This window comes from Dermacentor albipictus, chromosome 5 (genome assembly GCF_038994185.2).
Source record: "Dermacentor albipictus isolate Rhodes 1998 colony chromosome 5, USDA_Dalb.pri_finalv2, whole genome shotgun sequence".
Taxonomy (NCBI): domain Eukaryota; kingdom Metazoa; phylum Arthropoda; class Arachnida; order Ixodida; family Ixodidae; genus Dermacentor; species Dermacentor albipictus.
This window is the reverse complement of record NC_091825.1, coordinates 42,946,529-42,967,441: the sequence shown is the minus strand read 5'-3', so window position 1 is coordinate 42,967,441 and position 20,913 is coordinate 42,946,529. Positions and strand designations below refer to the sequence as shown.

At 46.8% G+C, this 20,913-nt stretch overlaps 1 protein-coding gene and 8 non-coding genes across 9 annotated transcripts in view; 8 read left to right on the top strand and 1 right to left on the bottom strand.

Annotated features, from left to right (window-relative positions):
* Window positions 1-20,913, bottom strand: part of LOC135900500 (uncharacterized) — a 223,442-nt gene that overhangs the window by 43,942 nt on the left and 158,587 nt on the right. The gene's annotated exons all lie outside the window — the stretch shown is intronic.
* Window positions 1,136-1,209, top strand: TRNAT-AGU (transfer RNA threonine (anticodon AGU)). Its single transcript has one exon. It is a non-coding gene; the product is annotated as a tRNA-Thr (tRNA).
* On the top strand, window positions 7,373-7,446 carry TRNAT-AGU (transfer RNA threonine (anticodon AGU)). The gene has a single exon. It is a non-coding gene; the product is annotated as a tRNA-Thr (tRNA).
* TRNAT-AGU (transfer RNA threonine (anticodon AGU)) lies at window positions 7,793-7,866 on the top strand. The gene has a single exon. It is a non-coding gene; the product is annotated as a tRNA-Thr (tRNA).
* TRNAT-AGU (transfer RNA threonine (anticodon AGU)) lies at window positions 13,057-13,130 on the top strand. The gene has a single exon. It is a non-coding gene; the product is annotated as a tRNA-Thr (tRNA).
* TRNAT-AGU (transfer RNA threonine (anticodon AGU)) lies at window positions 18,170-18,243 on the top strand. The gene has a single exon. It is a non-coding gene; the product is annotated as a tRNA-Thr (tRNA).
* TRNAT-AGU (transfer RNA threonine (anticodon AGU)) lies at window positions 18,328-18,401 on the top strand. Its single transcript has one exon. It is a non-coding gene; the product is annotated as a tRNA-Thr (tRNA).
* On the top strand, window positions 18,486-18,559 carry TRNAT-AGU (transfer RNA threonine (anticodon AGU)). Its single transcript has one exon. It is a non-coding gene; the product is annotated as a tRNA-Thr (tRNA).
* On the top strand, window positions 18,644-18,717 carry TRNAT-AGU (transfer RNA threonine (anticodon AGU)). Its single transcript has one exon. It is a non-coding gene; the product is annotated as a tRNA-Thr (tRNA).

Sequence of the window (20,913 nt, the reverse complement as noted above, 5' to 3'; positions counted from 1 at the left end):
ATGTTTCTCGTAACAAAATCTGGTACGTAATGCAGGTCCTACAGTGCTCTCGGATTGTTGTGCAGAAACTGCACCGTGTGTTCGCTGTTTTCGTGTGGGCATCGAGCTGGGAGCGATGTAGCCGAGATAATCTCTTCCGGCGCGTGAAGGATGGTGGTCTGGGGTGGACGCACCTCTTCTTGCATCTACTAGTAAACAGGTTCTTCTTTTTCGAGACACAAATGACCCATTTCTACGCACCGTTATCCTAATGAGGTTGTCAAGATCACTTCCCGAATTCGTTGTAGGCACCGAAATAATGCCAGGACCAGTTCGTGGTTTCTTTAGGGAAATAATTCAGAGTGTCTCCTTTTTGCGTGTTCGTTTTTCTAGTGCATATTTGTGGAGTGTAAAACGGAAAAAGTTATATCGTGATTTATGTGACAGTGTTTTGCTGGTACCCATGTACAGAGCCCCGTACAGTGGAGGCCCAGGCCTAGATGTATTGAAAAGGGTGAAGAAAATGCCAGTTGAAGCAGCCACAAAATCGTTCTTCTTTGAATTACACACCGGTACTCTACCTGTTAAAATCTTTCTTGAACAACGTGGGTTCTACATGCCATAGGGAACCCACTGCCTTATATGTAAAAAAACAGAAAGCATAGATCATGTCTTCATCCACTGTTGGGAAGGGGTCTTCTTCTGGGACGTGTTACAAAGGACTCTAAAAAAGGAGCTACCTATAGATCCCCACGGAATCAGGTTTCTGCCAGTATATGACGACGAAGGTTTCCCGTACGACCTGATCATGCTTACGGGCCTCCACTGTTTATGGCGCGCAAGAATGTCGGCTTACCATTGTGACCCCGATGCCCGACCGGCGCGTCTATACTTTTGTGAATGCATGCAATGGTATCTCGAAGTGCAGAAGTTGCAACAGCCTGTTCCTGAGTGGCTGTCGAGGGTTGAACCCCTGACAGCACTAAAGGAATTTGAATCCGACAACGTCGTGCCACAGTAGCGGACGGCAACGAATGTAGATATTACTGTTCTGTGCTCCGTTTGTGTATTCATTCCTGGTTGCTTCTTTGGTCTTTGTTTATATCATTTAGGAATTTGTGTTGTGATATGTCGAGGACTGGCAATAAAGAAAAAAGGTGCCGTGGCTTAGTTGTTTAAAGCGCCTGTCTAGTAAACGGGTGCTCGTGAGTTCGAGTCTCACCGGTGCCTAGATTTATTTATTTTGCCCTTTTTCTATGGTGCAGAGGACAATACCGGCATTTGCGTTGAACGCGCAAAAGAGCGCACTGCGACGGCGCCGTGGCTATTCTACTTCCGGCCGTGATAGCAAACGGACGTGTGTGGAATGTGCTCCGCCGGAGCGGTATCAGCGGCCCAGTCGGGCTGCGGAAACAGGTTTTTTGCTGATGAAGCCCTGGACTATCCAGTTATTCTGCCGTCGCTGCCAACAGGTGCGTCCATAGCGAATACTGGTTTTCTTCACAGGGATTTGAAAGCCAGGCCTTACAGTGTAGAAGACTTCGGGACACGTTGGTTCATCTCGGAGTGCTTCCTGAAGTGATAGCTTTGGGGGCGTTCCAGATGAACCATGTTTGGGCCATCACTTTTAAAAGTGATGAAGCTACGAAGAAGATGGTAGGAAATGGGGAAGTTCTAGTCAAGGAGAAACGGTGCCTTGTGGTTGACCCCGAAAATCAAGAAGTGCGCATCAAGCTTTACTGGGTGCTACATAATGTTCCGGATGAAGAAGTGCGCTCTGCTCTAGCACCATACGGGAAAACAAGCGATATCTACAAGGAGCGCTGGCGAGTGCACGGAATAGCTGACAAAGGCTCGTCTACGCGCACGGTTGGTCTAAAGCTCAAGCCTGGTGTAACTCTAGAATATTTACCCCATCAGTTGCGGGTTGCAGAAATCATGGCTCTACTCGGTGCGCCGGGACGCCTACCGCTATGCTTGAGGTGCCATGCCACAGGCCATATCAGGCGCGACTGCCGGGTACCGCGTTGTGCCAAATGTCGGCGATATGGCCACGATGAAAGCGTCTGCGTGCGAACCTACGCAAACGTGGCCGGAGTCAAAGCAAGCGATGAACTGTCGACGGAACATCTAATGGACGAGGCAGACGTGGCCGAAACAACCCCCGAGGCAGACAGCTGGCGAACTATTGGTGCAGCAAACGTGTCACATGTGAAGCAAAAGGCTGCAGTCATTATTGCGGAAGACACAGCCATCGCTTCAACAGAGGCTGTAGAGACACTGGCGATGGGCGCTCCAACGAGCCAACACATTGCACCTGACGCGAGTCTCGAGCAAAGCCCTGAGACTACGGACGTCATTATGGCAAGTACCAGCAGCCCTGCACCAAAACGACTCCATTAGGATGGCAAGGAAGGGCACAAGACCAACCAGAATGCAACGGATGAGCCGCCTGTGAAAACGACACCCCATCGAAGGACTACATTTAAACCCGCACCGAAAATACCGCTCGAGCCACGGCCCGAGCGGAAACCGCCGGCCCCGCCGGCGACGTGACAAGGTGTCGACCCTTCTTTTTTTCCAACCGGACACTATCAGCAGAAGGGACCGGAAAGACAGTGCGTTGACGTCGTCACGGCGAGGTCTAAATTCTAATCGAAATGGCTGGAACGACTGAGATTTTCTATAAAAATGTGAGTGTTTTGCCGTCTTGTTATGGGCAAGGGATACTATGTGGTTTGTGTTTACAAAAAAAAATGGCTGTTACTCTCCAAACGCCTCTTTATGTAGGCACTCTTAACGTGCGGGGCCTGTCGACACGGAGAAAACAATACCAGCTGAGTCGACTTTTTATGGAAAATGAATTGGACGTAATTGCCATACAGGAAACGAAGATCGAAAGTCAGGAAGGAACAAACCGCATGGTTGAACCTTTTAGGGCGTACTACAATGTATGCGCTGCGCATGCAGTAGGTACAGCCGGTGGTTGTGCGCTGTTCCTGAGGCACACCACAGGCATATCTGTTGATAGTGTGTACGTGTGTGACACTGGACGGCTTATTGTATGCGACATAACGTTGCAAGCCCGGAAGTTCCGAATAGTTTGTTTACATGCCCCAAATGCATCAAGTGAGTGCCGATTGTTTTTCGAAAGTGTTGAACATTATCTGAATTGTGACAGGGCAATTATAATGATGGGGGACTTTAATTGCGTAGCCAGAGTAGAAGACAGGACAAGAGATGCACCGATACGAGATGCGAGTGTGCCAGTACTAAATGCGCTGACTGAAGGTCACCTGTTAGAAGATGTAGGGTGCTTCCTGTCAAATGGCACATTGCCTCGGTTTACCCACTACCAGGGGGACAGCCACGCTAGATTAGATCGTATTTATGTTTCGGCAGATTTGGCACCCGTCTGCAATAAGTATGACATTAAACACGTTTTCTTTAGCGACCATAGTTTGGTTGTGTGTGCGCTCGGTCCGAGGAAACCGGCGAAATTTAACTGGCAGCTGTGGAAATTCAATGTTAAACTCCTCAATGATGAGGTATACATGAAGGAAACAAAAGGAAAAATTGGAGACCTACTAGCAAATGAACCGGAGTGTTATGCGGAGGCATGGGAACATTTTAAGGAAAACGCAAAAATCTCTGCATTAGTAAGATCTTGATGAGGGCTAGTTGGTTCATACTTAGAACTGAGGTGAAACAGCGCGACAAAGACGAGGACACAAGGAAACACTTAAGTTCACGCATGAATTGCCAATTAACAACCGTATTCAGTTTCTAAATATTAACCTCTGTTTTTGTTTGGACGAGCACGTATGCTGGGGATATCATCCCAGATCTAAGAAAACTTTGTTGCGTTACGACAGCGCACACTCTAAATTGATTAAGAGAGGCATAGCGACAACGTGCATTAAGGCAGCACTTAGTAAGTCATGTGAGCATGAGTGCGATCATAGTTTTTTAAATCAGCTATCGCGACTACAGAACGCAGGCTTTCCCAGTTCTGTGATCACTTCATTATGCGAAGCCATTTTGCAGAAAGAGAAAAGCAGTTCCGATGCTTCCCAAGAAAAAAACAAAGACAAAAGACTAGCGCACGTGGTGCCATACCTACACAAGCTGTCTCACAATCTGAAGAAAGTTTCGAATAGACATAATATTAATTTGGTTTTCAGTGCCCCGTGGAAGTTGTCCTCGATATGCAATCGCATGAACAAGCGCGAAAGGCACTTGTGCACCTCTAATCATAAAACAGGTTTCACTGAGTGCAGGCGCAATGTCATCTATCAAATACCTCTAAGCTGTGGGAAATCTTATATAGGTCAAACGGGACAGTGCTTCAATGAAAGAGCTCGTCAGCACAGCACTAACCTAAAGAATGGCTATGGGAGCCATTTAGCTGGACACTGTAACAAGTGTCAATGCACCCCCATATTTGAAAAGACTAAATTCATAGGGAAAGGAAAGAGCAAGAAGGAAAGGGAGATAATAGAGGCCTTTCATATAAGAAAGGAAGGCGATAAATGTGTGAGCACTCCCTCTCTTGCCTTGTCGGGAAAAGAAATAACATTTTTGGAAGAAAGATTAAAATGATGATTTGCAGATGTTCTTGTGAATGATGTGCGCATGCCTATGCTGATGAAGCTATAAATGTCCGGTGATTTTCAAATAAACTTCCAGTTGGCAGTCAGCGCTTGTCTGTGGTTTTTGTTTCCTTGTGTCCTCGGCTTTTTCGCGCTGTTTCACCTCAGTTCTGAGCAAAAATCTCCGCCATCGAAAGATCCGGGGCATTGCGGAGGAAGCAAAACAAAGAAGAAACTGAGCTCCAAAGCCAGCTTGATTTTTATTTAAATGCAGAAGCTACAGCTCCGGGTAACTTTGCCAGAGAAATAAAAGAAATTAAAAACAAACTAGAAATTATTGATACAGAAAAGTACAGGGGCGTAGTTGTACGAGCGCGTGCAGAAAAAAAATATATATGGGTGAAACTCCGACCAAACGCGCTCTATGAGATGAAAAAAGCTATGCGTCGCGCAACGAAATAAAAGCGACAATGTACAGAGATGAAGTTGTGGTAGACGAGGAACTGATACGTCGCGCATTTGTTGATTATTATCGTGATTTAGTAGGCCACGAACCATAGATTGCGGAAGGTTTTCAAAGCGATTTCTTGAGACACATGCCAAAACTTGAAGCAGAAGTTAAAACGAATCTCGAAGCACCAATCAGCGTTGCAGAACTTGAGGCGGCAATCGATGAATTGAGTACTGGGAAATCGCCAGGCCCTGATGGTTTTGGCTCAGAATTCTACAAGGCTTTTAAAACGGAGATAGCAGTTGTCCTGCATAACGTAATAAAGGAGGCATACAGAACAAAGAAGTTGCCTCCTTCTTTCAGGCAGAGCCATGTTGTACTTTTTCCAAAAACAGAGGATCCAGCTGCCTTGCTCTCTGTACGAGCGTATCGACCGATAACCCTAACGAACACGGACTACAAGATATTCGCTAAAGTTTTGGGCAGGAGACTGCAAAGTGTTATAACCAGGCTTGTGGGGCCGCATCAGACTTGCGGCATAAAAGGAAGGTCCATTGTAACAAACATACACGTGGCTAGAACCGTCCTGGAGTGCTGTGATGCGTACTGCGGGAAGGTCGCCATAGTACAACTGGATTTAGAGAAGGCATTCGACAGAGTTGTGCATAAAGTCCTTTTCAACATTCTAGAATACATCAATGTCGGGAACGTCCTATCAGAAGGTATAGAAATGTGTTACGCAGACATTTCTAGCAGGATTAAAATTAATAAATCATTAACTGCCAGTTTCCAGATAAAGTCCTCTGTTAGGCAAGGATGCCCTTTGTCTCCTTTACTGTTCGCGCTGTACCTGGAGCCTTTCTGTTTGAAAATCATGTCATCGAGTGCAATAAAAGGTTTTAGGTTGAGCACAAGCGAGGTTAAGCTACGTACGTACGCTGACGATATTGCAGTTTTCTGTTCTGACCAAGACAGTGTCAGGAATGCCATCAGTGTGGCGAAGAATTTTTGTAAAGTGACCGGAAGCGTCATCAACAGGAGCAAATCTTTGGGCTTTTGGCATGGGGATTGGGACGATACCCCGGACGTCTTTGAAAGCATGCAGTGGACGGTTTCGCCAATGAAATACCTCGGGGTTCCTTTAAATCACTACAAAGACACTAGTGATTATTGGAGAAATGAAGCGGAACAAATAAAAGAAAAATCGACCAAATTTGGAGGGAGAGACTTATCTATATTTGCAAGGTCAACAGTATGTAACCTTTTTCTTGTAGCCAAGATTTGGTACGTTCTGCAAGTACTGTGCGCGACGAGAGCAAGCATTCAAAGACTCCACAGAGTGCTAGCAGTGTATATATGGGGATCAACTTGGGAACGTACAAGCCGCACAAATTTATTCCGGTCACTGAAAAGTGGCGGACTGGGCTTGGCGCATTTGTTTCTAAAACAGGTAGTGTCCAGATTTCTCTTTATGCGAGAGCAAAGCAATGCTTTCCTACGTACTGTGATTCAAATGCGATTGTGTGACGTTATGCCAGCGTTTATTGTGTCGTCTGATCGGATTGATGGGCCGAGAGTACGAGGCTTCCTGCGAGAAGTCGTCTGGTCTTACGAGTTCCTCGCAGCACGGTTCTCATTACAGTATCTAAGCAATGTCACACGAAAGAAACTGTACAAAGATGCTGTTGATGTATGTATGCCAGAACCACTGTATCGCACCATGTTGTCAACAGGAACAGGCAAAGACGTACTGGAAAGGGTGAAGCGGATGCCGGTACGGTCCACGGTGAAAACGTTCTTCATTTACTTGCACACCGGAACTTGCCCGTTAAACCGTGGTTAGAGCAGAAGGGTATCTTCGTGCCTTGGACGATAAACTGCTTATTGTACAAGCAACCAGAAACTATCGACTATATTTTTCTTGATTGCGTAGATGCCACCTTCTTATGGGACATACTGCAACGTACTTTAAAAAAAGAGTTACCGATTACCCCATATGGCATCCGCTTCCTCCCAAGCGATAATGACGAAGGAGTGCCGCATGACATGTTTATGGCTTTATGTCTTCACAGTATCTGGAAAATGAGAATGGCAGTGTATCATGCAGATATGAACGCACAGCCAGCCAGAGAGTACTTCAAAGAAAGTATTGCGTTTATTCGTAAGATGTATAAAGCACAGATTGATCCACCAGCATGGATACCTGTATTAGATGCTCTTGTAAACCTGAAGCGCTTTTAATTACCCACGCTTACCCAAAGCGGGCAAGCGTTTTTAATTACCTTATGTAGTGTGGATTTGTGCTTGTATCACTTTGTTTCATTCCTGAGAAAGGTAATATAAGAAAAACAGCGCCGTGGCTTAGTTGGTTAAAGCGCCTGTCTAGTAAACAGGAGATCGTGAGTTCGAATCTCATCGATGCCTTGATTTCTTTATTTTGCCCTTTTTCTGTGGTGCACAGGACAATACCGGCAATTGCGTTTAACGCGCAAAAGAGCGCACTGCGACGGCGCCGTGGCTTATGTATATAATGCTCTCAACAAAATAGTGTCTTGCTGAGTGAGCCTGTATATGACAATGCGACTTGTTCAGAGCACTATGTGAATCCCCAGAATGGCTTCCTATACTAGACCAATCGGCTTCTGTAAAGCCCTTTTAAACACCTTACACTGGCCGAGCTGTGGCTGGTGTTTTTAGAATATATACATGTCGTGTATTCGATCTTTTTGTTTGCGTTTGTGAAAACGCAATAAAGAAAAAAAAGAAAGACGGTGTCGTGGCTTAGTTGGCTAAAGCGCCTGTCTAGTAAACGGGGGATCGTGAGTTCGAGTCTCACCGGTGCCTAGATTTACTTATTTTGCCCTTTTTCTATGGTGCAGAGGACAATACCGGCTATTGCGTTGAACGCGCAAAAGAGCGCACTGCGACATCGCCGTCGCTTAGTTCATTCCATTTCCGGCCACCACAGCGGACGGTCACGGAATGTTGTGCTCCGTAGGGGCGGTTCATGCGGCCCAGCCGGGCCGCGGTATCAGGCTTACGGAAACGTCTTCACAGGATTACCAGCTTGTTTTGCCGCATCTGCCATCAGGTATGACCATGGGTAATACCGTGTTTTTGCACGGTGATTTGAATGCCAGGCCCTATCGAGTCGAACATTTTCGCGATGCGCTTGACCGTCATAAGCTGTTGCCGGAGGTGGTGGCCCTCGGGGCCTACCAGATGAACCATGTCTGGGCTATAACATTCAAGGACGAAGTCGGAAAAAAGAAGCTGCTGTCAGCGAAGGCCTTTAGTGTCAAAGAACACCGCTGCGTCGCCATTGACCCTTGCAACCAGGATATTAGAATGAAGCTGTTCTGGCTGCTTCACACGACTCCCGACGAGGACGTCAGAGCAGCCTTCGCGCCGTTCGGAACGGTGACCGAAATTTCCAGGGAGCGGTGGCGAGTACCAGGGTGCGGCGACAAAGGTTCTCACACGCGTCTGGTATCGTTACGGCTGAAGGCTGGTATGACCATGGAAGACATCCCGCATCAGCTACGAGTATCAGAGGACCATGCGCTCGTGATCGTTCCAGGCAGAGCTCTGCTCTGCCTCCGATGCCTCGGCACCGGCCATATACGGCGCGAGTGCCGTGTGCCACGCTGTGGACTCTGTCGTCGTTTCGGCCACGACGAGACCCAGTGCGTGAGAAGCTACGCTAACGTGACCGGGTCTGGCCGGAGCGACGCGTTAGACGAGCACTTGATGGATCAAGCGGACGCGGAAGAGACTGCTGGAGTGGGCGGAGACCCACGAGGCACGTAAGAGAAGCCAGTGGTCATGGCAAGCGTCAAGTGCCAACCCAGAAAGGGCAGTAGCGAGGCAGTGGCCAAGAATGAAGTGCAAAGGGAACCGTGTGCTACGGTGCGTGAAAGTGAGGGGGACGCGGAGGCTGCTGAGGCCGTTCTGCGACAGGGCAACTCTGGCGCTGCCTTCATCGAAGAATCCGGCGAGAAAATGGACCAGGCCAGCGCCGTTTCAAAGAGACCTCGCGAGATACCCGATCAAGATGTCAGGCTTGAGCAAGACGACGGTGTCAGCAGCGAAGGGCCATCCACGAAGGCTTCCTCTTTCCGGCGGTCTACACTCAAGCCCAAGCCGAACGTTCCGCTCGAGAGGAGGCCGACGCGAGAACATCCACCTGAGGGGCGCCAGACGCCGACCAATCCGCCAGGTGGTCGGCAGACGCCGACCGTCCCACCAGACGGGCGACAGATGCCGACTGTCCCACCAGATAAGCGGACAACGCCGACAGTTCCCCCGCGGTAGCGGGGTGCTGTTCGGTAGAAGGCTCAGTAAGGACTAGGTGCTGCGGAACCTCTAAGGGAATGATGCGTAGCGCATTTGGTAACGTCATGCCTTCGCCGTATGAGACGGAGCTTATGATGGAGCAGGGTTTTGTTTTTTGTAAGTTTGGCGGTCTTTGATTTCCGAAATGTATTGTAGTTTGTGCTTGCTCTTCTCTTTCAATGGCAAATAATCATGGAATAGCAACACGTATTGGCACGCTTAACGTACGAGGGTTAACGGCTAGACGGCGACAAGCACAATTAAGTAGCCTGATGCTGGAAAACGACATAGATATTCTTGCTGTTCAAGAAACTAAAATTGAAAGCGAAGAGCAAACGGACAAAATGGTTCAGGTTTTTAAATCCCGTTACAACACTTGTGTTTGTCATGGAGTAGGTAAGGCCGGTGGCTGTCTTTTATTTTTGCGTAATTCAATAGGTATTGTTGCGCAGAGTGTAATGTTGGCCCAAGATGGGCGATTGGTCCTATGTGATTTCTCTTTCAATTATATTGATTGGCGAATTGTCTGTGTGTACGCTCCAAACAAAATTAGTCATAGGAAATTTTTTTTTAACTTTGTTGAGTCACACCTGACGTGTGAAAGAAATGTTGTTCTTCTTGGTGACTTCAATTGTGTTTGCATGTCCGAAGATAGGGCGCCCAGTAAAATAATACGGGATACAAGTGCGCATCAACTCTGCGCAATCGTGGCAGACTATGATTTAGTAGACGTTGGAAGCATATTAAGCGGTAACAGTGTTGTTTTTACTCATTTCCAAGGGCAGAGTCACGCTCGACTAGATCGTTTGTACGTATCAGCAAACCTTGCGCGAACGGTCACTAGCTACGCAGTAAAGCACGTGAGCTTCAATGATCACAGCCTAGTAATGTGTACATTGGGCACGAAACATAGAGGGTCTCACTTTAACTGGGAACTGTGGAAAATGAACGAAACGATTTTAAGTGATGAATGGTTTGTCAAAACGGTAAAAGGAAAAATTGACGTAATGCAAATAGATGCTACAACAAATTGGGCTGAGCTGTGGGAGCAGTTTAAAATTGAAGTGAAAATGAGTGCGATCGAGAGGGCTTGTGTGATGCGTCATTAAGCTAAACAGAGAGAGAAAGAACCTCAAAGCATGCTCGATTATTTTTTAAACGCGGAGTGCACAATACCGGGATTGTTTTCGAAACAGATTAGAGAAATTAAACGCGAACTTGAAAGAATGGACGCTCAAATTTACCAAGGAGCCGCGATAAGAGACGATCCGAGAGGCTGTGGCTGGGAGAGGCGCCAACTAAGCGCGCCCTCAGTGACGAAAAGGGTTACGCATCCAAAAACATAATAAAAGAAATTTGTTTTAACAACACAATGTCAAAAGACCCAGAAGTAATTGAAAAAGCTTTCGTTGAACACTACCGAGCGTTGCTCGGTAGGCAGGTGCCCGTAACAGAAGAGTTTGTGAACACCTTTCTAACACTTCTGCCAAAATTACAAGACGAAATAAAGGAGGGACTCGAGAGACCGATCTCTGCGAAAGAAATTACAGAAGCCATAGAAGACTTGGGTATAGGAAAGGCGCCTGGACCAGACGGCCTAGGAGCAGCTTTCTATAAAACTTTCAAGGCCGAAATAAGCGAGATACTGCACTGTGTAATATCAGAAGCTCATGAAACTAAGCACTTGCCGCCATCATTCAGAAAAAGTCATGTTGTGCTTATACCGAAAACCACCGATACGGTAAAGCTGAAATCTGTCGCTGGATACAGGCCCATAAGTCTTACGAATTCGGATTATAAAATCTACATGAAGGTGCTCGGAAAAAGGATGCAGTCAGTTATTAAATCCATAGTAGGCCCACACCAAACATGCGGTATCAGGAATAGAACAATATTGTCGAATATTCACATCGCTAGGAGTATATTGGAATGCTGTGATGCGATCCTCGAATGTGTATCAATGGTTCAGTTAGACCTAGAAAAAGCATTTGACAGGGTTGCTCATAGCATACTTCTTGCCCTGCTAAAACACATTAATGTAGGCGAAGTGATTCAGGACGGAGTAGCCATGGCTTATGAGAACTGTTCCGCTCACCTAATAATCAATAAAAGACTCAGCGAAAATATACCAGTATTATCCAGTGTGCGCCAGGGGTGCCCTTTGTCGCCCTTACTTTTTGCGATTTTTCTTGAACCTTTCTGTTTGAAGGTACGAGAAAACGAAAACATTCGCGGCTACCGTCTTTTAACTCAGGAAGTAAAAATACTAGCTTACGCAGATGACATCGCCCTTTTTTGCATTGACCAAGAGAGCATTCGGGAGGCAGTCAAGGATGCAAGAAAGTTTTGCAGTCTAACGGGGAGTGCCATAAGCTGGCAAAAAAGCTTAGGCTTCTGGCACGGTGAATTCGACAGCCGGCCTGCAGCGTTAGAAACAGTACCGTTCACAGATACGCCAACCAGTTATCTTGGTGCTCCTTTGGAATACTATCGCGATACCACGACGCAATGGACTGAACAAACTGAGCGGGCTAAAGCACAAACAACGAAGTGGGGAGGCAAGAATCTGTCAATATTCACGAGAGCCACTGTCTGCAATTTATTTCTTGTCGCTAAAGTGTTTTATATGTTGCAAGTTTTATGTATATCCCGAGTGTGTGTACAAAAGTTGCACAGGGTTTTTGCTATGTTCGTGTGGGGATCAGGATGGGAGCGCACGAGTCGTCTGAATCTGTTTCACGCTGTGCAGAAAGGAGGGTTGGGTTTGTCGCATTTATTTTTGAAACAAGTTGTGTCGCGCTTCATGTTCTTGCGCGACGAAAGCGATTGTTTTTTGCGGTGCGTTATCCAGACGCGATTAGGTGACGCACTGCCAGAATATGTTGTGACGTCGTATGGCATACGTCAAGTGGTTGTCCGAGGTTTTTTGTTTGAAGTGATAAGCTCCTTCCGTTTTCTAAAAGTGCACTTTTCTTTGGAATACCTGAACACAGTCGCAAGAAAGCGATTATACCGAGATTTAGTTAATATCATGTGTCCAGTACCAATATACCGTGCAGTATATGCACTGGGGCGTGAGCAGAATGTCTTAAAAAGAGTTAAGAAAATGCCTGTAAGAGCAACAACAAAAACTTTTTTTTTCATGCTACACACTGGCACGCTTCCTGTCAAGCCATGGCTCCAGGAGAAGGGGATCTTGGTACCCTGGAGTGTGAATTGCCAGATATGTCAGAAACCGGAGACAATGGAGCATATTTTTCTGGAGTGCAGGGACTCAGTCTTCCTTTGGGACATTCTACAAAGGACAGTAAAAAAAGAATTTCCTTTAACACCTTTTGGAATCCGTTTTTTACCGTTTGAAGAGACAGAAGGCGTGCCATGTGATATGGTGATGTTACTCTGCATGCACAGCGTGTGGAAAACACGAATGGCGGTGCGTAATGAGGATGTTGACGCAAAACCGGCCAAAGAATACTTTGCTGAAAATGTATTGTACATTCGCGAAGCGTTTAAAGCGCACAGCGAACCACCTGAGTGGTTAACAGCAGTTGAACAGCTTGCAAACATTCAGCCTTTTTAAACCAAAATTAAACGACAAGGTACACCCGCACATTGAACTGTCTTTTTTGTTTTGTAATCGCAGCGGAGAATAGCTGTGAATCGTGTATTTGTTATAAAACAGGCAATAAGGAAAAAAAAATCGCCGTGGCTTAGTTGGTCAAAGCGCCTGTCTAGTAAACAGGAGATCGTGAGTTCGAGTCTCACCGGTGCCTAGATTTATTTATTTTCCCCTTTTTCTATGGTGCACAGGACAATACCGGCTATTGCGTTGAACGCGCAAAAGAGCGCACTGCGACGGCGCCGTGGCTTGGAGAACACTTCCGGCCGCGAAAGCCTACGGACATGTATTTCATGTGCTCCAACGGGGCGGTGTTAGCGGCCCAGTTTAGCCGCGGAAATAGGGACGACATGGAAGACAGCCAGGACTACCAAGTGCTCCTGCCTCGTTTGCCAAAAGGTCGTATTGTTTTGAATACACTTTTTTGGCACGGTGACCTACGAGCAAGGCCGTACAGAGTTGAAGACTACTGGGATGCCCTTGGACGGTTGGAACTGCTGCCTGAGGTTGACGCCTTAGGAGCATTTCAGATGAATCATGTGTGGGCTGTTGCGTTCAAGAGCCATGAAAGCATGAAGAAGTTGTTGGCCTCGGGGAATATTACTGTGAAAGGTAGAAAATGTCTGGTAGTAGACCCGAACAACCAAGATGTCCGAGTGAAAATCCACTGGGTACTCCCTAACGTGACGAACGACGACATAAGTGTGGCCTTTGAGCCATACGGCGAGGTTATGGAAACGACAAAGGAGCGTTGGCGTGTCCTTGGCATTTCTGAAAAAGGTGCGACAACGCGCGTGCTGATTCTCAAGCTGAAGGCTGGGGTCACGACTGAAGATATTCCATATCAAGTACGTGTCGCTGGGGAGCCTGCTCTCGTAGCTATTCCAGGCAAGGCGCCACTTTGCTTGCGCTGCCAGGGTAGAGGGCATATCCGCCGCGACTGCCGGATCCCGAGATGCTCACGGTGCCGACGCTTCGTCCATGACGAAAGTGAGTGCGTGCCCACGTACGCAAATATAACGGGCCACAGAAAGGACGCCGACACATTGGATAATATCATGGACGATGCTGAAGCTGAAGAAGCAGCTGCCACGGTTACTAAAGAGCAAAAGCCTGTGGAAACGCCTCCGGCAGCCGTACAACAACGTGAGCCAGCTATTGAAACAATAACGTGTGAAAAAAATCTGGCCGGTGCAAACAGTGACGAGGCGCACAACAAAATAAATGGAAAATGTCAGCAAGGGAAATCTTCTAGTGAAGCTATGGTGACGTCGCCAAATGAAACACCGACAGTGCAGTGTCAAACAATGGAAGGTGTTGTAGAGGCGTAAGCAAAGTGCATGCACAGCGACAGTGTCGGCGAACCGGACCATCTGGGTGGTGCAAGGTGGCGGGGGGCCGCCTTTGAAAACGGCGTTCATGAGACGAACGTCGTTAAAGCCGAAACGGAACATTCCTCGTGATAGACGCCTGGTGGATAAACCGCCAAAATAAAGGCGGGGATCCGCTTCCCTTGGTGACTTGGTGAGTGAGCAAGATGGCACCGAATAAGCGACGCCGCCTAGACGATGCTGTCCCGTCCAGCTACCGAACTTCGGTTGAGGAAGCAGGTGACGGTCAGCGAGTTCATCCTGCCACACTACTGCCACAACTGAGTGCAGACTCCACTGCATCCTTTACTTCTGGGGTAAACACTGTTCGATCCAAGTGCTCTTCACAAATTAAGGACAAAAAGCTCCCTCTTCCCTTACGTTTTGCCACTTTGAATGTACGGGGATTGGCGACTAAGAAACGGCAAAATCAACTTAACCGACTTTTTCTGGAAAATGACTGCAAGAAACGCCGTGCAAGAAACAAAGATAGAAAGTGAGGAGCAGACGGATCGAATGGTGGGAACTTTTCAAAGGCACTTCAATGTTTGTGTTAGCCATGCGATAGGCACTTCTGGTGGTTGTGCACCTTATATAAGGAACAACGTGGGCATTGAAGATGAAAAAGTAGTTGCGTCAGAGGCGGGACGGTTGCTTGTTGTACTGCGCAAGGCAATGGCGTGTTATCTGTATATATGCGCCAAACATCGATTGTGAGCGTGTTGTTTTGTTTGAAGACTTAGAACAATTTTTAAAAAGTGATAAATACCTAATTGTGCTTGGTGATTTTAATTGTGTATGTTTGGCTGAAGATCGAGCCAAGAACACCCCTGTACGAGATAAAAGTTCGCGAGTGCTTGTTTCATTGCTCCAGGAATATTATTTAGAAGACCTCGGTTATTTATTGTTAAGAGGAAGTAGCCCTATCTATACCCATTACCAGCGCGGAGGCTGTGCTAGGCTGGATAGAATCTATGTCACAGTTGACCTTGCAAGAGATTGTGGCCACTATGAAGTCAAACATGTGTCTTTCAGCGACCATAGCCTTGTCATGACTACACTAGGAAACAACCTCAGAAAAGCCGCTTTAATTGGGCTTTGTGGAAGTTCAACTTGAAACTTTTGCAAGATGAAAACTTTATGGAGTGTGTAACAAAAAGACTTAAACAAATGGCATCCAAAGAGCCACATGGGTGGGCAGCTGAGTGGGAAAACTTTAAGAACGACGTCAAGATTATTGCGATTGAAAGGGGAACCATTATTAGCCAAAAGCAAAAGTGTAATGAAAAAGAACTCCAGCGCCAACTCGATTTTCTTATATGTATGGAAAGCGGCAATCCCGGCATGTATATAAAAGCAATTCGCGAAGTGAAAAGCAAACTAGACGTAATTGAAACCGAAAAGCACAGAGCAGCAGTGATAAGGGCGCGAGCCGAAAAGCTATGGTTGGGTGAAACGCCCAACAAGCGAGTGATGTCTGACGAAAGAAAATGCACGGCTCAAAACGAAATACGACAGATCAACTACCGTAACGAACAGACATCAGACAGGAGTAAAATTGAACAGGCATTTGTCGAACATTACAGCGAATTATTTGCGAATAAAAAAGGCGATAGAACTGGGCTGAGAACCGAGCTTATTAATCTAATGCCTAAGCTCGATGAATAATGTAAGATGCGATTAGAACAACCAATAAGTATAGAGGAAGTGAAAAGTGCCATAAAAGAATGAACTCCAGGAAAAACACCTGGGCCTGACGGAATAGGAGCAGCCTTTTACAAAATATTCATTGAAGAAATCAGCCCAATTTTGCATAACGTTATTAGCAAAGCCTATGAGGAAAAACGGTTACCGCCTTTCTTCCGCGCTGCCCATATTGTTTTGATACCGAAGACAGATGATCCAACTAGACTGTTATCAGTAGGGGCCTATCGCCCAATAACTCTTACAAATGTGGACTATAAGATCTATACCCAAATTTTAGCTAAACGTTTGCAAAGCGTTATTATGCTTCTCGTTGGACCGCACTAGACATGTGGAATAAAAGGACGTTTGATATATACAAATGTGCATGTAGCCCGCAGCGTTCTAGAATGTTGTGATGCAATCTCTGGACGAGTTGCTATGTTACAACTCGATCTCGCCAAGGCTTTCGACCGTGTCGCACACGATGTTCTTTTCTCTGTGCTTGAACATGTGAATATTGGCAAAGTGTTATTAGAAGGTTTAAACATGGCTTATAATGATTGTACTGTGCGCATCATAGTTAACAAGAACCTCACCCAGAGTATTGACGTCCGGTCATCTATAAAACAAGGATGTGCGTTGTCATCGCTGCTTTTCGCTCTTTATCTTGAACCCTTCCACCTCAGTCTTATTATTAATGAAAAAGTACATGGTTTCAGGCTTCAGACGCATCATGTGAAAATCCTTGCCTACACTGATGATGTAGGAATCTTTGCACTGACCGCAATAGCATAGAAGAAGCCATAAGCGTCACCGAAGATTTTTGCAAACAGACAGGTTCCGCGATAAACTGGGAAAAAAGTGTCGGTTTCTGGCACGGAATATGGGACTTTAAACCAGAAATATTTGCGACCATCACGTTGGCAAGAAGTCCTTCTTCGTATTTAGGCGTGCCTCTCGAGCAATACAAACCAACTCCAGATTACTGGGATGACCTGACGCAAAGAAGTGAAGGAAAAAGTTGGAAGGTGGCAAGGCCGCGAATTATCGATGTTTGCTAGGGCCAGTGCGTGCAATGTTTTTTGATTGCCAAAGTGTGGTATGTGTTGCAGTTTATGTCAATGTCACGCGTCAACGTGCAGAAACTGCACCGAATATTTGTGGTTTTTTGGGGGGGCTCCAGTTGGGAGAGAATCAGCCGCACTAATCTGTTTCGCCCAGTGAAAGATGGAGGCCTCGGCCTTTCTCATCTGTTCATCCGACAAATTGTGTCGCGTTTTATGTTCCTGCGGGACACGAGAGACCCCTTTTTCAAAGCGATGATGCAAATGCGCCTTAAGAATGTATTGCCCGAATTTGTTGTGTCTAGTGCGGCTGCAATCGACTGTGGTGTAAAAGGTTACTTCAGGGAATTAGTCACGTCGTTTAGGATACTTAAAACACGCTTCTCATTCGAGTACCTGAGCCTTGTACCGAGAAAGAAACTATATAAAGATTTAATCGATGTAATGATGCCAGTACCATTATACAGATCGCCAAACATTGCAGGCTCAGTGAAAGATGTATGAAAAAAAATTCGAAAAATGACTGTTAGAGGAGCTGTTAAAACATTCTTTTTCAGATTACACACAAACACACTCCCTGTAAAAACATGGCTCGATGAAAAGGGAATATTTGTGCCATGGACAACAAACTGCCTCCTGTGCAAGAAACCAGAAACAATCGAACGCACGTTCATATATTGTTTGGATCCAGTCTTTTTTGGGGATGTTTTGCAACGAACCCTGAAGAAAGAGTTACCGATAACACCACACGGAATTCGATATTTGTCAGTACAGAATGAAAGCAGCTTCTCCTATGTCACGATCATGATACTGGGGCTACATAGCCTGTGGATCACAAGAATGGGAGTCAGGCACGCAGACCCCAAAGCAAAGTCAGCCAGAAAAAATTTTATAGGGAGCATAACCTACATGCGCGAGGTATATCGTACTTTAACCGAGCCACCAGATTGGATTTTGGTACTGGATGAGTTGGTACGAATGAAAAATTTTTAATCAACCACACTGGTCAAGCAGACCAAGGTGGGTTTTATGTATGTACATGCCTTTTCTGAATAAAAGTTACTAAAAAAAACGGCGCAGTGGCTTAGATGGTTAAAGCGCCTGTATAGTAAACAGGAGATCGTGAGTTCGAATCTCACCGGTGCCTCGATTTATTTATTTTGCCCTTTTTCTATGGTGCACAGGACAATACCGGCTATTGCGTTGAACGCGCAAAAGAGCGCACTGCGACGGCGCCGTGGCTTAGTTGGTTAAAGTGCCTGACTAGTAAACAGGAGATCGTGAGTTCGAATCTCACCGGTGCCTCGATTTATTTATTTTGCCCTTTTCCTATGGTGCACAGGACAATACCGTCTATTGCGTTGAACGCGCAAAAGAGCGCCCTGCGACGGCGCCGTGGCTTAGTTGGTTAAAGCGCCTGTCTAGTAAACAGGAGATCGTAGGTTCGAATCTCACCGGTGCCTCGATTTATTTATTTTGCCCTTTTCCTATGGTGCACAGGACAATACCGGCTATTGCGTTGAACGCGCAAAAGAGCGCACTGCGACGGCGCCGTGGCTTAGTTGGTTAAAGCGCCTGTCTAGTAAACAGGAGATCGTAGGTTCGAATCTCACCGGTGCCTCGATTTATTTATTTTGCCCTTTTCCTATGGTGCACAGGACAATACCGGCTATTGCGTTGAACGCGCAAAAGAGCGCACTGCGATGGCGCCGTGGCTTGGATTCCACTTCCGGCCACCGCAGTGAACGGACGCGGAATGCCTTGCTCCGTAGGGGCGGTTACAGCGGCTCTTGGCCGTGGCACCAGGTGTACGGATAAGCCTTACCCGGATTATCAAGTTGTTTTGCCTCATCTGCCTTCAGGTACATCAGTTTTGCATACAGTATTTTTGCACGCGGATGTTAAAACCAGGCCGTATCGGGTCGAGCACTTTCGAGATGCGCTCGAGCGTCTTGCACTGCTTCCGGAAGTGGTGGCCCTTGGCGCCTTCCAAATGAACCATGTATGGGCGGTGACCTTCCGTGATGAAGCTTCCAAGAAAAAGATGCTTGCGGCAGAAACATTCAACGTGAAAGACCAGCCCTGTGTCGTTTATGATCCCTGCAACCAAGGCATCAGACTGAAGCTTTATTGGCTGTTGCATTTCGTTCACGACGACGAGGTTTGAGCAGCGTTAGCCCCTTACGGAAAGGTTACAGATATCGCCCGCGAAAAGTGGCGAGTACAGGGATGTAATGATAAAGGGTCCACCACCCGTTTGGTGACACTCTTACCAAAGCCTGGAATTACATTTGAAGACTTACCTCATCAGGTGCGCGTCGCGGAAAACTTAGCGCTCGTGCATGTACCAGGAAGGCCCCCGTTATGCCTCCGGTGCAATGGAACTGGACACATCAGGCGCGAGTGTCGCATACCACGCTGTGCACTCTGCCGAAGATTCGGCCATGAAGAACAAGACTGTGTGCGATCCTATGCAGCGATAACAAGTCCAGTTAAAGGCGACGAGATGGCTGAACACATAATGGACCATGCTGATGCCGATGCAGCATCCCGAGCAACGACCGAAGAACCGGCGGCAGACAGCACACCCTCTGACGCGTCTCCACTTCAGGAAAACTCCACTGGGCCCGGCGAGCCGACTAACGACCAAAACGTCAATGAAAGAAAGGACGCGATTTTAGTAAGCGCATCAGTGGCTACCGCGAAAGACGAGACCGAAGGCATTGAGGATGTTGAAATGACAGCAGCTGCTAAAGCTGCTGCAAAGAGGCCTCGCGAGGCCACTGACGGATCTCAAGCCTCACCCGAACCATCGAGCAGCGGCGAGCCGTCGCCGAAGACCGCTATAACGAGACGAATGGGCCTCAAACCGAAGCCGAAGATACCGCCTGATAGGCGGACGGCTTCAACATTGACCCCGACTTAGGGGCGCGAAGTGTGTTCAGCCAGCCTGTCCTCAGTATAAGACGTTACATAGCGGACAAGTAGAATGTGACCTGTGCTGGTTTTTGCTATCACTGCCTGTCCAGATGTGAGTACCGTTCCGTCTGCCTGCTAATCCAAAAAAATGGCTGTTAATCTGACATTTCCCCTTTGTGTAGCTACGTTGAATGTGAGGGGTTTGGCATCCCGCAGGAGGCAGTGCCAGGTAAGCCGCCTCTTGTTGGAAAATGACATTGACATAATGGCAGTGCAGGAAACCAAAGTAGAAAGCGAAGAGCAAACGCACAGAATGGTCGAACCATTCAGGGATAGGTATAATGTATGTGTGTCTCATGCTAGAGGCACTTCAGCGGGTTGCATGATACTCGTTCGAAAACGCACCGATATTGTAGCGCAATCTGTAAAATCCAGTGATGATGGCAGGCTACTATTCATCGACTTTGGCATTTGTGGACTCCTTTGGCGTGCAATATGTGTGTATGCTCCGAATAACATTAACGAACGTGTAGAATACATAGAAAACCTGAGAACATGCATGACGTACGAAAGGAACATAATTTTATTTGGAGACTTTAATTGTGTGTGCAGGCCGCAAGACAGAGTCAACAGATTGACTTACCGCGATAGAAGTGCGACACTATTAAACGCACTTGTAAACGAGCTTGAGCTGGACGACGTTGGTTGTATTTTTGACGGCGGCGAGCACGTACAGTATACGCACTACCAAGGTGTAAGTCATGCTAGACTAGATCGCATATATGTTCCGGCAGTTGTGATACCACACATTACTGCATACAAAGTAAAGAACGTCACATTTAGTGATCACTGCTTGGTGATAGCGACACTAGGAACCAAGACAAAAGTGTCAAAGTTT